Genomic DNA, 16,287 nt, shown 5'->3' with positions numbered 1-16,287 from the left:
TTGCACTAACATAGACCAAGTAGTCAAGGAATAATTGTGTGATAAAGGCTATGTTCTCTGAGAGGGGAAAGAAATCTGGTATTTTCTGCATCTAGATCCAAACTCTACCTGACGTTTACCAGTAAGCAAGCATTATTTGGTGGTTGAAGGCATTTCCATTCTTGGCCCTAATCAGAAGGTAGTGAGGGACAGTTTGGGGAAAGACACTGCCTTTCTGCGGGGGTTTCTGTGCTCTGAGTGGGAGGTCAGGGAGAGTTGCCGGGCTGCTCAGAGACGGAAGGCGCGGCACCTGCTTTCCTGGTTTTTGAACAGTGAACGCACCAGCAAACTCCACAGATGTCGCTTCTGAGAAATTCCAGCTTGAAGAATAATTTCACATGAACCAAAGCAAGAGATTTCCACGCTTTCTCTTCGGGACCTCCTAGGCTGACACCCAACTCTGTGCCCTGACGATCATACGACGTTTAGGTCGGCCAGAGCTTGGAAGACCTGCCTCAGCCTCATGTCAGAATTCAGTATTTTTGTGTCAAAAGCCAGCGAACTGAGGGTTCATTGAGCTTCCTTAATGTCAAGATTTTCGTCTTTTACCGTCTTTGAAAATGACCGCCAGTCATCATCTCTTTCTGTTTCTACCAAATAGAAAGTACTTAGGAGATACAAATCCAAGTGTATCAGATAGAAATCCTAAGAAATGCAAACCTCTTAAAGACACACAATCCAGATTAGATATAATGAAAGTTATCAATGTGATTTTTAAAATATGCATCATTTAAGAAAACATATAGAAAGTTTGAAAGTTAAAAAATTAGAAGAGTAACAGGCCAATCACTAACACACGTAAAGCAGATACGATGATATTAACAGAGAGCAAAACAGGTGTTAAAGAGAACGGCAACACGAGTGCACACCTCAGCTGTAGAGATTTCAAACATTTAACTCAACAGGAAGAGATATAAATTCTAATCTTGTATAAACTTAGTTGCATAGCTCCAAATTAAAGCAAAACAATAAATAAATAAAGTCAAACTGAAGTTTCTACCGTGAGAGAGATTATAATATGCTTTTCCCAGCAATTGAAAGATCAAACTAAAACTGTCCCCAAAACCTTCAATATGCATGCAATTTGAACAGCAAATTAAATTTGAACGGCGTGATTCATAAGGTTTGACCAAGTAATGGGCTACATAACAAGCATCAAACATTTCGAAAGACCAACACCACACAGAGGCTAGTCCTAAAGGAGAAGACCGTGGTGTCCAGATACCAGGATGTAACCACAGCAGTAAGGAGTTTGTGGGATTCGCAGTGGACTTCAGTACAGCTCTGTGACAGAAGAGAGTCCAGAAAAAGCCCTGCACACACACAGGGAAGACCGCGGCAGACGTGCCTTTACTCATCAGTAGATTAAAGAACTATTCAGTAAGATGTTGCCGAAACGGCCATCTACACGGAGTAATTAATCACATACAAAAACCAGTTACAGACGAGGTAGAGTAGAAATTGACATAGGCAGGGTATCTCTTACGACTTTAATGCAGGAAAAGATTTTTTAACAAAGAGAAAAAAATAACATTTTAGAAGAAAATATATATCAGTTAGGCTGCATTAAAATTAAAATTTCCAAAAAGCCCTATGTAAAAATTGAGGGAAAGGTGCGGAAAACTGACAGAAGCTATTGACAATGCAGACAACAACAAAACGTCAGGGCTTGGATTTTCTAAGTCTAGATACTGAATGTAAACCTCTTTACTTTTAACTTTTTTTTTTTTTAATGGCGGTGCTGGGGATTGAACCTAGGACCTCATGCCTGCTAAGAACACACTCTACCACTGAGCTACACTCACCCCAACTGAATGTAAGATTCTTCTAGTACATAAAGAAATAACTTAGGAAAATAAGTGAAATTATGAAAAGGCAGCTCACAGCAGAAGAAACACACACACACAAAAACGAACACATGAAAAGACACTCAGCACCAGTGCGTTTACAAATTAAAACCTCAAAGAGAGCAATGCGTATCAGTATCCGATTGGAGCAGCCGATCCATCCGAGACCAGTTACTGGCGACGACAGCGCAGCGACGGAAGCCCTCGCGCAGAGACGGCTGGTCCGGCCTTTCTGTAAAGCTGGTCAGTACCCACCCACCCGGTAAGTGCGCTCCTAGTCGCGGGCACCCTGAGAAACTCTCACACCTGCTTCAGGAGACACGTACAAGAAAGTTTCTAGAAGAATGTTTGTTGTAGCAAAAATTAAAACAAGCTGAACGTCAAAGGACCAGAGGACGGCTACGCTGCAGAATTTTCATGAGAAGAAACGGCACACAGAGTGAAATGACTGAACTCCAGCCCAGCCCCACGTAGATGAGCCCCTGAAACACAACGCTGAATGAAAAAGGCAGGCCACAAAGACTGACTAGAACGGACCTTCATCTGCATGGAGTGAAAACATGCAAAAGTAAGCAGTCTGCGGCTGAGGTTAGATCCCTGTGCGACAGAACTGCGTGCAGGGAGCTCCAGGGAACTACAGCCACGGAATTCAAGATGGAAGCCGGGATGTGGGCAGGATCAGAGAAGAAAAGCAGGAGCCATCAAAGGTGCCGGCACTCCTGGTTCTTAAACTGTGATACGCGCTCAAAGGTGTTTGTTTTACTCCCCCTCCTTTGTATTATATTGATTCTTTTGACTACCTGTTACATTTCAGTAAATAAATTAACAACACAAAAAGGCATCCTCTAGTATGGGTGTGGAGCTCAGTGCTGCAGGGGGAAGAGAAAAAAAGAAGAAAAAATATTACAACATATGGGTGTCTCCTTAAGATGTTGCATTCAAGTCAGAAATGCAAAATGAGTTCAGCTGGAAGAATTTAAAATGGATGTTCAGTAGTAGCCAGGTTAAAGAGAGGGCCCCCGGGCTGGAGAACAGCAGGCGGGGCGTGAGGACGAGATGCACCGAGGAGGCACACATGAGGCCTTGGCCTTGGGCGCCTCCCGCCCGTGGTGCAGGGCTGTTCATGAGGGAAAGGCTCCTGAGCTCTGGGTGCCTGAAGTCCCCGGGGAGGGGGGGTTCTCCCAGCCCAGGCCGACGGTGGCTCACGGGGGTAGGTCTTTCCATGGTGCTCAGCTCCCATCCTCGACTCAGCCTGGCTGAACTGGACCCTGGACCATTCCCAGCTGGGAGGAAGGAGGAAGCAGGCATTGGATGGAGGACAGCTAGGCTGGAGAAGAGGAGGAGCCATTTTTCCAGCCCTTCTGAAAATCCACAAGCCTCATGACATTCTGTTAGCAAAGATTTCCCCAAGCACCATGAGTGGAGGTGATGGTCAGGTTTTCAAAAGGCTCAAGGTTGCACAGGGCTGCCTATTTATAGGGTGGCTATAACCGGTTTCAGCAAAGCCAAATGAGAGTCTTGGTCTAATCTTTCTGCTCTGTATTTCTTCCTGTGACCTGAGGTCTACTGGTGGAAATCTATTAAAAGGCTTCCTGATAATGATAAAAAAAAAAAAAAAAAGTTGACATTTCACTTGGTCAAAATTGAAACCCCAAGGGACAACCTCAATTTCTGATGAGCTGGGACTGACACAGCCATCGCAGCCTAGCTGCCCAGACTTCAGCCTCAGAGCACAGGAGGCCAGACCAGCCTGCCTGAGCGTCTCACGGGGGGACCCGGACCCAGCAGGCAGCGCCCAGCCAGCGCGCACGGCGGGGCTGCGGGGTTAGGCCTGGAGCACGCTCCTCGCATCACGATGCTGGAGCCTCTCATTCATCCCACGTCCACGTCAGGAGCAGACCTCACACGCGGGCTGGAGTGACGGGGGTGCCCGGCAGCGCCCACCTTCTCAGTGCTGAACGAGCGTCAAACTCTGCCTTGTTCTTGGGAGGTTTTCACTGTCTGACCCTCTTTGTGCCTCTCATGTAAGAGTTACACAAGATACACGAGGAGATTCATGCAATAAAAAGTCTGAGCTCACGGGGCCTGAAGGTTGACGTCCATGAACAACAGAGCTTGGTAAAAGCAATGACTTACACTGAAGCTATATTTTTTACATTTTATTATATATATATATATATGTGCGTGGGGGGGTGTATATATATGTGTATGTGTGTGTGTGTGTGTGTGTGTGTGTGTATTTTGGTGGAGGGACTGGGGATTGAATCCAGGACCTCATGCATGCTAAGTATGTGCTCCACCCCTGAGCTATACACACCATCTTGCATTTTCCACATTGTAAATTGCTCTCGCACTCTCCCTCTGTCCTCCTCCCGCTGAGTGAAGGGGGAGGGGGCCCGCTGTCTCCATGCCCCAGGGGAGGAAGAGATGCGACCTCCTGCCCCTTTCTGCCCTTTCTCCCAAAAAACCATCATGTAAATTGGGTCACGCAGCTGGAAGAGCGGCCGCTGGAGCAGAGGCGTGGACCTGGCCTCTGGGAGGGGTTCACTCGGCACAGAGACGTCCTCGTGATCAGCACGAGGCCCGCTCTGGGCGTTGGGTGAGCCTAACACAGGACACTGGCCCTTGGTCCTGCATGTGAGGGGGGCTGTGAGTTCATACAGGCAGATAACTGAATTTAAGTTGGATTTAAAACACAAAGGAATCTGTCAAATGCAATCATAAGTATTTTAAATAGTTTTTATGAGAGAATCTTCCAATTGAATGGAGGCCACCAGTTTCAGTACTCTGAGGCTTGATTCCTGGCTTCAAGGTCCTAGGGAAATCAGCACCCTGGCTCCAGTGCTGGCTCCACCAATATGTTGCGTTCAGGATGTGTCCCTGGCTTCTCTGCAGAGCCCCACCAGCCTCTGAGCACCCACGGGAACCAGTACAGTTGAGAAAGAGAGAAAGAGAGAGTCCTAGAAAGAGACAGAGGCAGAGACAGAGACTGGCCCGTGAAGACAAAGAAGCCCTAACCCAAAGACCACCCGTGGCTGCAACGCCCACCGCCGCGGGCGCGGGCGCGGGCCAGGCCCCAGCTCCCGGGTGAGCGCTTCGCGCATCAGCCCACTGGCTCCTCACCGAGGCCTGCCTGGCGACCCCGACTCCACCTTACAGGGGAGGAAGCCGACACCGGAGAGCCGAGGGCATGTGCCCCATGTCACCCGGGCAGTGAGTGGCGCGCTGCAATCGAAATTCTGTCCGAGGGCTCCGGGAGCGACCCGCGCCGGTCGCCATGATTAGACATGAGTTCCCTGTAACATAATCTAAATGCGAAGGTCTCACTATCTCACAGAAGAATGACTCTGACTAGTCAAAACAAGAATCACAGTAGGCACCATTGTTCCGAACGTTACAAGTCATCTTGAATCAATTCCCCACAACGTAAAATTAAAACGTGTCATTTATCAACCAAAGTGAGACTAAAACAACTCTCGTCCTGCCAAAATTAACTCAGGGAAAAAACTCACTGTTATAGAGACTCTAAGACCATTTCTAAGCTTCTCGAGGCCGCCCGAACAGGAAAGGAAAATAAAATTAGAAGGGAAAGCTAAGAAGAGCTCCCTGGAAGCATTAAAATGCAAAATAATTCCTTGCCCTCCGCCCCCTCCAAACTGGATGACTGTTGACTCTTCCTTTATGTCAACAGACTTGGGGTCCAATTAAAAAGCCATCAGCCCACCACCCGGGGAGCAGCCAAGCTCTCCCGGCCTGGGGCAGGGCCCTGCGCCCCTCTGGGGGCCCGGGCACCACAGGGAAAAGATGTGGTCATTCCAAACCAACTTTTTACCTGGTGGAGGTACTGACTTCCCCCTGGCCACTGATGCTCACAGCACTCAGCCTTGGTGTTAGAAGTGTCCTTTCCACCCTTGGGCAGCAGGGTGCAAACAAATACCTTTAGCTGGCAACACAGGGATCCTGGGGTCCTGGGGACAGCGGTCCTCCAAGCGAGGGGTTGTGAAGTTCCACGGAGCCCCACAAGTGCTCCCTGGACAGGTCCTCACAGCATGAACTTCTCAGTAACTAAGCTGTCCACGAGTGGATGAAACTCTCCACTCCGCTAGACTCCTTCCAAACATTTTTTGTACCCTAATACCACAAAGGGGACTTTCCAGATATTCATCCTGAGCCTGGCAACTTTATAAAACTTTCTGTAAGTGTTCCTGCCCATCCTCACAACACCTACAACAGGCTCTCATCTACTGTCCCATTTTACATACGAGGAAACTGACGGTCCTGGGACTTCCCTCCACCAGCTGGATGGTAAGGACAGGACATACAGCCAGAGTCTGGCTCCTTCCTCATTTCCAAAACTGTTCATATGCTAGTAAAAGCTGAATTGGTTTAAATATATATGTATTTATTATTTATTTATTTGCAGGGAGAGGTAATTAGGTTTATTTATTTATTTAGCCCTTTGGTGGAGGTACTGGGGATTGAACCCAGGACCTCGTGCATGCTAAGCATGCACTCTACCACTTGAGCTAGACCCTCCCCGCTGGTTTAAATATATTTTTAAGTTTTCTAAATACAAATTGCTTGATTGGCATGCTAAACTCAGCTGGTTTTTATTTCACATTATCTTCTTGAAGAGACCAGACCCACAAAGAACCGAAATGATGGGGTTGCTCTCCTATCTGGAAGCACTTGAAAGTATGAGATGTTTTGCGTCACTAGGCCTCCCTCTGATGGATTAAGTGATCAGGAGACAAAGCAGCGACTGCTCTGGAGGCGATCCAGGAGCTGCTCCAGACGGAATCCCATCTGAAACTGAGAAGAGGATGCTCTGTGTCTGTCAGAGCCCCTTACTTCCCCATGTCTCAGATAAATGGGGCTGGGACCCCATAGTTGACATGCACTGGTCATTCTGCTGCTAACGCTGAAAAAGTTGTGTCCAAATGCCTCTCTAATAAAAATAAAAGAGAAGAACCCCCACAGTACTGCCCTAGAGGAGTCAGATAAAAACCTTATCTGTGAATTAATTAGTTCTCCTCATATTCCTAAAATACCATTTTTCACAAAGAAGAGCATAGAGTAAAGAATTTCAGATTTAAAGCAATCAACTAACTCCATGAAAAAAATACAAATTTGTTTTTAATGTTCGGCAGTTTGGGAGTTTAATTTCCATTTGTGCCCCTAATGACTTGTAGATCTAGATCACAGAAACAGAGGAAAATGTATCCAACAGAGGTAAGTAGTCAGGGACTGATAGAGTGAAAAAACTTACTGTGAACGATCTTCCATGCAATTCCATCCCATGAGGAAATGTAAATTCAGTGGGAATCTTGAATATTTGTCCCATTGAAAATATTTGTGCCATCAATAAAATTGGTCATTTGATTGCAGGGGTCTTGTTTCCTGGAGTCATTTTTAAGAATGAGCCAACTAAGAACTTCATGGTTCATGGATATTTGAACAGATAGATTGACTGGTTGAATGAATGGAAAGACCATGAATGGAAAATAGAAACACAGAAGGAAAGACAAGTTGAAGAATAAAAACTATATGATTATTTCAATAGATGCAGAAAAACTTTTGACAAAATTCAACATCCATTTATGATAAAACTCTCCAGAAAGTGGGTATAGAGAGAACATACCTCAACATAATAAAGGCCATATATGACAAGCCCATGGCTAACATCATAATTAATGGTGAAAAGCTGAAAGCATTTCCTCTAACATCAGGATAAGACAAAGATGTCCCTTCTTATCACTTTTATTCAACATTTTATAAGTTCTAGTCACAGCGAAAAGAAAGGGAAAAGATAACCAAATTGGAAAAGAAGAAGTAAAACTGTCACTGTTTGCTGATGACATGATGCTATACATAAAAAATCCTGAGGACACAATCAAGAACCTCCTAGAGCTCATCAGTGAGTTTGGTAAAGTCGCAGGATAAAAAATTAACACACAGAAATCTATTGCATTTCTATACACTAACAATTAACTATCAGAATGAGAAATCAAGGAAACAATCCCATTTACCATTGCATCAAAAATAATAAAATACCTAGGAATAAACCTACTTAAAGAGTTTAAAGACCTGTACATGGAAAACTATAAGACACTGATGAAAAAAATTCAAGATCATATAAACAGATGGAAAGATATACAATTTTCATGGATTGGAAATTGCTTAAATAACCATACTATCCAAGGCCACCTACAGATTCAGTGCAGTCCCTATCAAAATACCAATGGCATTTTTCACAGAACTAGATTAAATAATTTAAAATGTGTATGGAAGCACAAAAGACCACAAATAGCCAAAAACCTTGAGAAGAAAAAACAGCTCTGGAAGTACCATGATCCCTGACTTCAGACTACACTACAAAGCTACAATAATCAAAACAGTATGTACTTCAATTTTTTTAATTAATAATTTTTTAAATAAAATTTTCCTTTTGCTCATGAAAAGAAGTATGATACTGGCAAGAAAACAGACATGTAGATCAATGGAACAGAATGAAGAGCTCAGGAAAAGTCTATGCACTTATGGTCAATTACTCTGCAACATAGAGGCCAGAATATACAATGGAGAAGACAGTCTCTGTAGTAAGTGATGCTGGGAAAACTGGACAGCTACCTGTAAAAAGATTAAAATTAGAATATTCTCTAACACCATATGCAAAAACAAATTCAAAATATATTAAAGACCTAAATGTAAGACTGAAAACTATAAAACTCCTAGAAGAAAACATAGGCACAACACTCTTTGACAAAACTCATAGCAACATTTTTTTTTGTATCTGTTTTCTAAGGCAAAGAAAAGAAAAGCAAAAATAAACAAATGGAATCTAATTAAACTTAAAAGCTTTTGCACAACCAAGGAAACCATCAACAAAACAAGAAGAAAAGCTATTGAATAGAAAGAAATATTTGCAGCTGATATGACTGATAAGGGGTTAATATCTAAAATTTATGAAAAGCTCATACAACTTAACATCAAAAAAAAAAAAAAATCCTGAACAACCCAATTAAAAATTTGGCAAAAGACCTGTATAGACATTTTTCCAAAGAAGACATATAGATGCCAACAGGCACATGAAGAGATGCTCAGCATCACTAATCATCAGAGAAATGCCAATCAAAACTACAGTGAGATATCACTTCACACGTGCCAAAATGGCTATCATCAAAAAGAACGCAAATAACCAATGCTGGTGAGGATGTGGAGAAAAGGGAATTTTTGTACACTTTTGGTGGGAATGTGAATTGGTGCAGCCACTGTGGAAAATAGTATGTAGGTTTCTCAAAAGACTAAAAATAGAACTACCCTATGATCCATCAGTTCCACTCTTGTGTATATATCCAAAGAAAATGAGAACACTAGTTTGAAAAGATAGACGCATTCCAATGTTCGTAGAAACATCATAGAAGCCAAGATATGGGAGAATCTAAGTGTCCGTCAACAGATGGATGGATAAAGAAGATGTGATAGATATATGGATATGTATATAATGAAATACACAATATTTATGTTTAAAACTAGTGAAATGTTGCCATTTGCAACAACATGAATGGACCTGGAGGGTACTATGCTTATTGAAATAGGTCAGACAGGGGAAGGCAAACACTCCATGTTATCACTTATAAGTGAAATCTAAAAAAAATAGAAAGAATAAATATAACAAAATGAAAACATACTCATATAGAGAACACATTAGTGGTTATCAGCAGAGAAAGGGAGGGACCAGTTAGCGGTATGAGAGTAAGAGATGAAATCAGTAATCATCAAGGATAAATGGAACAGCAACGGGAAAGGTAGCCATTGCTTTGCAATGACTTTAGATGGAGTACAATCTATAAAACTAGTGAATCACTATGTTGTACACTTGAAACTAATATAATAATGTGAATCAACTAAACTTCAATTTAATGAAAGAGATTTGGTTCTGATTTTGTTTATCATAGTATATTATGAAATAATGCAAGCACGTGTTATATGATACATTCATTCATTCATTGGACAAACATTTTTGAGTGCCCGGAATGGGTGAATGGCTGTTCGAGCACTGGGCAGTGGTGCGTAGGGGGCACTGATGGACTGGATGGCAAAATGACTGCCCCTGTGAACTTCACCTCCATGAATGATGCTTTAGCCAGAATGTAGCTCTCATAACCCTGTAAAGAACTCAGCTCTTCACTCAAAGTCCTGCTTGCACGTGCACCCTTACACACCTGTTGAATTTTCTTCTCAAGTTAAATTTGTAGAAGGATGCCTTTGGACCTGCTAGACTCCAGGCCCATTTGGAAGGACAGGAAGGAGGTATGTGTGGTTCATGGGTCAGGATTTTAGGTCTATAGCTCATAGATTTTGTCTGACCCCCAGAAGTGTCCTGCCCACCCATTCAGCTCCTGTGATCAGCACCCAGGTGACAGGTGTCACTCCTCTGCTGGAGGAAAAGCCCTCCTCACGGGGGCTGTTTGCGCTTGTACCCCTGTCAGTGTCACACAGGCATCACTGCTTCCAATCTTCTCCCCACTCGGAGTGAGTCCATAACTCTGCCAAGACAGCTCCCGGCCAGATCTGTCTGGACCCCTCCCAAGCCCTTCGGTCTTACCCCCACAGTCCTGGGCCTGGTTGCGGGCTGGATTGTGGCCCCTGTGGAATTCATATGCTGAAGTCTGAACCCCCAGCAGCAGGACTGTACTTGGAGATGAGGCCTCTGAGGATGTAATTAAGGTTAAATGAGGTCATAAGGGCAGGGTCTCAGCACGGTCAACGTCTTTACAAGAGGACACACCAGAGGACTCTCCCTCTCTGTCTGTCTGTCTGTCTGTCTCTCTCACTCTAAGCACATGCACGGAGGAGAGGTAGTTGAGCACACAGAGAGAAGACAGGCCAGGAGGAGCACTCCCGCCAGAACCCGGATTGGCTGGAACCTTGACCTTGGATGTCCAGCCTCCAGAAGTGTGAGAAATAAATTCCTATTGTTTCAGCCACCCCACGGCAGCCCGTGCTAATGTGAGTGGACTTGGAAGAGCAATGGCCAAGGCTGAGGGCGGCCCTGCGATGGGCACTTGGAGAAGATGTCAGGGGCCGCTGCTCCCAGGCTGTCTGGGGCCCCGCAGCCCAGCTGGACACTCGGACAGGCCCACAGGCAGACTCTGGGAGACGGTCGGTCACTGGCTTGGTGGGGGAATCGAGTGTGAAGCAGACAGTGATCTAGGATTAGGTAGTGATGTGTCATCTCTGAGTCGGGAGGAGAGGCTCTGAGAGGCTGCAGACATCACAGGGAGAAGGACTCAGTGGGTTCCCATCTCCTCTGCCTCGACTGCAGCCGCTGCTGTGGCTCTGAGGCTGAGAGGAAGTCAGGAAGGGATGTATCAAGGGCAGGGGAGGGAAGGGGGTCAGGACAGCGGAAAGGAGTTGCTTCCCCACCAGACAAGAAACATCCCTGGAGGCAGGTGCTGCAGAGAGAAAGACAGACGCAAGCGGTCTCCTGCCAAACCGCACCGGGACGCCGAGCTGCTTCCGCATGGAGCGCGGCGTCCCCTTCTCTCCCAGTCAGGTGGAGCCGGTAGACACTGAAAACCCAAGGAAAGCATCCGAGGCTCAGAGAAACGCACAGGTTCCACACAACGGCTGCCTGCCTCTGACAGCCTGACAGCCACGGTCTGGGGCTCCTGAAACATAAATATATTTATTGACTTCCCAATTCAGAGGAGAGAGAGCTCAGAGGGACTGATGCCTCAGATCCACCAGTGATCTGGTCTCCGCTGCCCGGCACTCAGCTCTCACACCTCCTGGCTGGAGGACCTTCGGGGGCCACTGCGTGGAGGGTGGACGGAGGCTGGGCCTACAGCCCTCGGGCAGCGGCTCCTCCGAAGGGACCGCCCAGCGCTCGGCCGCCTGCCGGGCCCCTGAGTGGGGCATCTGATGTGTGGTGGTGAGTCTGTTCTGCCGCTTGGGAACCTAACATCAAAGCACAGTGAGGAAAGGGGTCCCCAGGGCGTGGTCCCCCTCAAGGAGATGGATGTGCTTATCAGCTCTGTAACTCCTTCCCTGCCTCCCCAGCACATGGGAGGTACTGAGCGCATTTTGTGGTTTAGAGACAAAGGCGTCACATTCATGAGTTAGCTGTTTTTGCTTGTTTGTTTTTGTGGGGGTGGGCAATAAGGTTTAGGCTTGTTTGATTTATTCTTAGAGTAAGCGCTCGGGACTGAACCCAGGACCTCACACACACTAAGCCTGCCCTCTACCACTTGAGATATACCCTCCCCCTAAATTTTAATTCTTTCCATTTAACAGAGGCACTGGGGACTGAACCCAGGACCTTCGTGCGCACCAAACATGCGCCCTACCAGTGAGCTCTGCCCTCATCACACTCAAGAGTTAGAACCTCAGTGTGGGGCCGGGGTCTCGGGGAGGACGTGGAGCGCCCGCAGAAGGGGACGCAGAGCAGCTCTGGGCTCGGGTCCCACCGGGTGGCACACTGGCTGCCTGAGCCGGAGGACATCCCTCAGCGTCTCTGAGCCTCTGCCTTCTCATCCAAAAATGGAAGTTATTATAATCATCTCCTCCCAGCTTCCCTTGCAGCGTCCTCTGTAGCGGGCGTGTAGTTAACCAACGCCCCGTCCCCATCAGCCCCGCCACCTCTGGGCTTCTCGGCCAAGCGCGTGGCATTTAGAATGAAGCCTTTTTGCATCAGACATCTCTAATTTTAGGTCTCGTCTGTTGAGTAATGGTGGGTCCTGGGTCTGCGTTGGTCTATTTGAGACTTTGTTTCCCGTCTCTAAACCCTTGGTAATAACACCCAAGTTCTTTTACTGTTGTGAGAATGAAGTGAGATGCTCTATGGAAAGAGCTTAGCCCAGGCCAAGGCCATCATTAGCCTTCAGCACATGGTAACTCCTGGCATCCTTCCTCAGACGGAGCTCTCGTGGAAGGTGGCTGAGCAACCAGCAGAGTCTCTGCTCAGAACGAGCTGGGAATGTAGAATAAGCCACCAGATTCTAGCACGACAGGAATCCCGGACACTGAGAAATTCTGGTTAGGAAAGCACTACACACAGGGCCGCACCGTCAGCCTCAGAAAAAGCAGCTCGTCACGGCCGACGGGGCGTGTGCCCTCGGCTCCCTGTGGCGCTGTCAGTGGTGTTCGGTTGGGCTTATTTCCTCGTCCTGAAGTCACAGGTTCAAAAGACAAGATGACGCTAAGACAAGATTTACCCGTAAATGCTTTCCCAAGATTGTTACAAGCTGTTTAAAGTTTCCTAATGATTTTTCTAATAATTCTAACCTCAAATTAATTATACAGTCATTGATGTACTAGGAAGTGCATTTCACCTTAAACGGGCGAGAGACAAACAAGGAAACAGCAGAGAAAGAAGACGCATGTGAGCCTTGAGTCCACTCTGGGAGAATTTTCTTTCACAGTGACCAGGACGAAAGTCTAACTAACTCTTGCTCGATCTGGGGTGAGCCACACGCAACGGAATTAATCTGATCAAATACTAATTTTTTTTCTATTGAAACTGTGCTTCCAGAAGATATTTTATTATTGAAAATATGTTAGCAGCAGATCAGCAGGACCAAGAACGGAATATTCAGCTTTCATCCCGTCCTGATTGGCAGTCCCCCGAAGCTCTAAATAATTTAACAAAGAGGAAACTTCTAACAGCTCAGGAGTGACATGTGCAGACGCCACCTTCAAGCAGGTGAGGTTCCGCACACAGTGGAAGGAAGCCCTGTTCTCAGTCACACGGCTTCCCTCCTCCGCTCCAGAACCTCCTTCCTGTCTGAAGACAACAGTCCTGGTTTTATGGTCTCTCCCGCTAAGAGTTTGTTTTATAATTTACAACAGTGAGGTTGAGAGGAGACCTGGCAGACGGGGAGCAAATGGCCCGGGGTACCCCGTCATCGCTCACCTGGGGAAGGGGGGCTGTGCAGGCAGGGGGGCCCCGCCAGCTCCGGCCTCTGTCAGGGGTGCCCTGGCCACTGTCCTCTTGCCCAGACACCCTCCCATGTGCACGGTCATTTGGCAAAGACGTTTGTCTTAAGGTACTTGGGGTCCATCAGGGAACAGGATTAGCAAGGCTCCCCGATCCCTCTCTCCAGGGGGGGTGCATTCTGGGTGGGAGAGGTCACCCGCAAAAAATAAACATACAGATGAGCAAATCATCTCTGTGTGCAGTGCAAAAATACAAGAGAAGCCGAGACTGTCAGGACAAGCTGGTGGGAGGAGGGTGGTCTGGGCAGACTTCCTGGAGAAGGTGGTGTTTGAGGAAGGATGAGGGGGCGGGGATGAGCCCTGCAGAGAGGTGGGGGTGGGGCAGCCAGCACCAACAGAGCAGGTGGAGAGGCTGGGTGTGTCTGAAACCCTAAGGGGCAGAGCAGAGCAGAGCAGAGCAGAATGACCCCGGGGGGAGGACAGGACTGAGATGGTAAAAGGAGAGATGGAGAGGAAGGGCAAGCCCCAGCAGCCCACCCCAGGGACTGGCTTTCTCTGTAGGGGAAACTGGGAACCTTCACTGGGTTAGACCTGACAAATGAACCAAATTAAACCAGCAATTCAGAAAGTGAGACACCAGAAATTGACGCAGTATAACCGACCATACTTCAATTAAAAAAAAGAAAAAAGAAAGTGAGACAAACAGCATATTTAAGACAGGGAGCAACGGACAGGAGAAACGCATTTGCAGGTGGGGCTGGGAGGGCACTGTGTCTCCCCCTCCACTGTCCCCAGGGAGCTGCCGCGGAGCTGCGGGCTGTGGCTCGGGGCAACCTTGTCCAGATTCCGTTTGTCCTCCTCGCATGAAGGTCCAGAATCACACCAAACAAGCGACTATTTGGACAAGCATGGGTGGGAGAAGTGTTCAGACTTCTCTGATAATCACTGGTTTCCCAGTTTCCAGGGGGGCCTGTTCTTAAGTCCCAAACCCACATCAAGTCATGTTTAGGAATCTACTGAGAATAACCGAGATGATCCTGGGATGGTGAGCATCAACATTATTACTCGAGACGAGAGTATTTAAACTGTACAGTTTACATTTATGAATATATGGTCCCTATATCGACATGAGGGCACACAGTTACATAGGAACTTAAAAAAAGCGAGAACACAGAGGTGCAGAACCGTGCTTGGTCTGCACCAGCAGTGCATCACCACGTGTGCAAAAGCATTTGAACAGGATTGTACGTTAAAAAACAAATTCCTCGGATGACGCACGAAACCACGTAACATCGCTTGTTGGACAAGGAATGATGTCCAGCCTGCGAGAGTCAAAGGGGGATTTTATTTTTTTCCCCAAGTGCCCTTTCACTTATTTTTTAAAATTTCAAACCATAACATTGCATGATACATTCCAAAAAAAAAGTCAATTGAATATTTTGAGGACAGTAAGATTTCTTTGAACGGAAGATTAAAAACAGTTGAATTTGACCTGTGTTTCAATGTTCTCATTTATTTAAAAAAGAAAAAGCAGTTGAATTTGTTTGTGAGGAGATGCTTGGTGATGAATCATCACTGAATCATCCCTGACTCAGCACACCGGGAGAGCTGACCAAGCAAGGGAACTTAGCACCACTGATATGACATAATATAATATTCTTAAGCCACTTCCCTATCAGTGTCCTAAAAGTACATCCCCACAAGGACATCTCAACCAACTCGAGTTCACAGCTGCATACTCTTCAGAAAAGCTGGTCGTTAGATGCTCTGACTCAAAGGCTCCAGAAAGTTTATTGTTTCTTTTTTGTTTGTTTGTTTTTTAGGTTTATTTATTTATTTTAATGGAGCAGCTGGGGATCGAACCCAGGACCTCATGCATGCTAAGCACACGCTCTAGCACCGAGCTATACCCTCCCCCCAACAGTTTATTATTTCCTGAGGAGCACGTCCTCCGGACCAGGAGGACTCGACACACTCTCGGAAACCCACGCATCTGTCCCGTTGCAAGATGTTTTTAATTTTGCATTTTAGCTTTAATGACAATTAAAAGCGTAAGGACCTATAGGAGCTCTGCTTTATGGATGAATTGACCTTGGTTGTAGCCTGCTAATAAGAAATAATGAATTGGAATTTATTAACAAGTCATTCTTTTGTGCCAAGCCAGGTCCATCTGACACCGCGGTGACCGAAGGGCTATGTCTCCGTGCTTCAAGGAGAAGACAGCGATGAGGAGTTTTGTCACCACATAACCCAGAGTATGCTTAACGCAAAGGAAACAGAGCCCTGGAGGTCTAAACGGTGTTCACACGGAGAGCAGCAACTTAATTTAAACCAAACAGCATCATTTGATGTTATCAACGTAAATATGACTGACAGTAATCTTTCCTTGCGTCTAATTTTCAATTGTGTATATATCATGGCAAGTGTACAGGGTACACTTGTTTGATTTGTGCACATCTTC

This window comes from Camelus ferus, chromosome 3 (genome assembly GCF_009834535.1).
Source record: "Camelus ferus isolate YT-003-E chromosome 3, BCGSAC_Cfer_1.0, whole genome shotgun sequence".
NCBI classification, from domain to species: Eukaryota; Metazoa; Chordata; class Mammalia; order Artiodactyla; family Camelidae; genus Camelus; species Camelus ferus.
The sequence above is the reverse complement of the archived record's forward strand: the minus strand, read 5'-3'. Positions refer to the sequence as shown.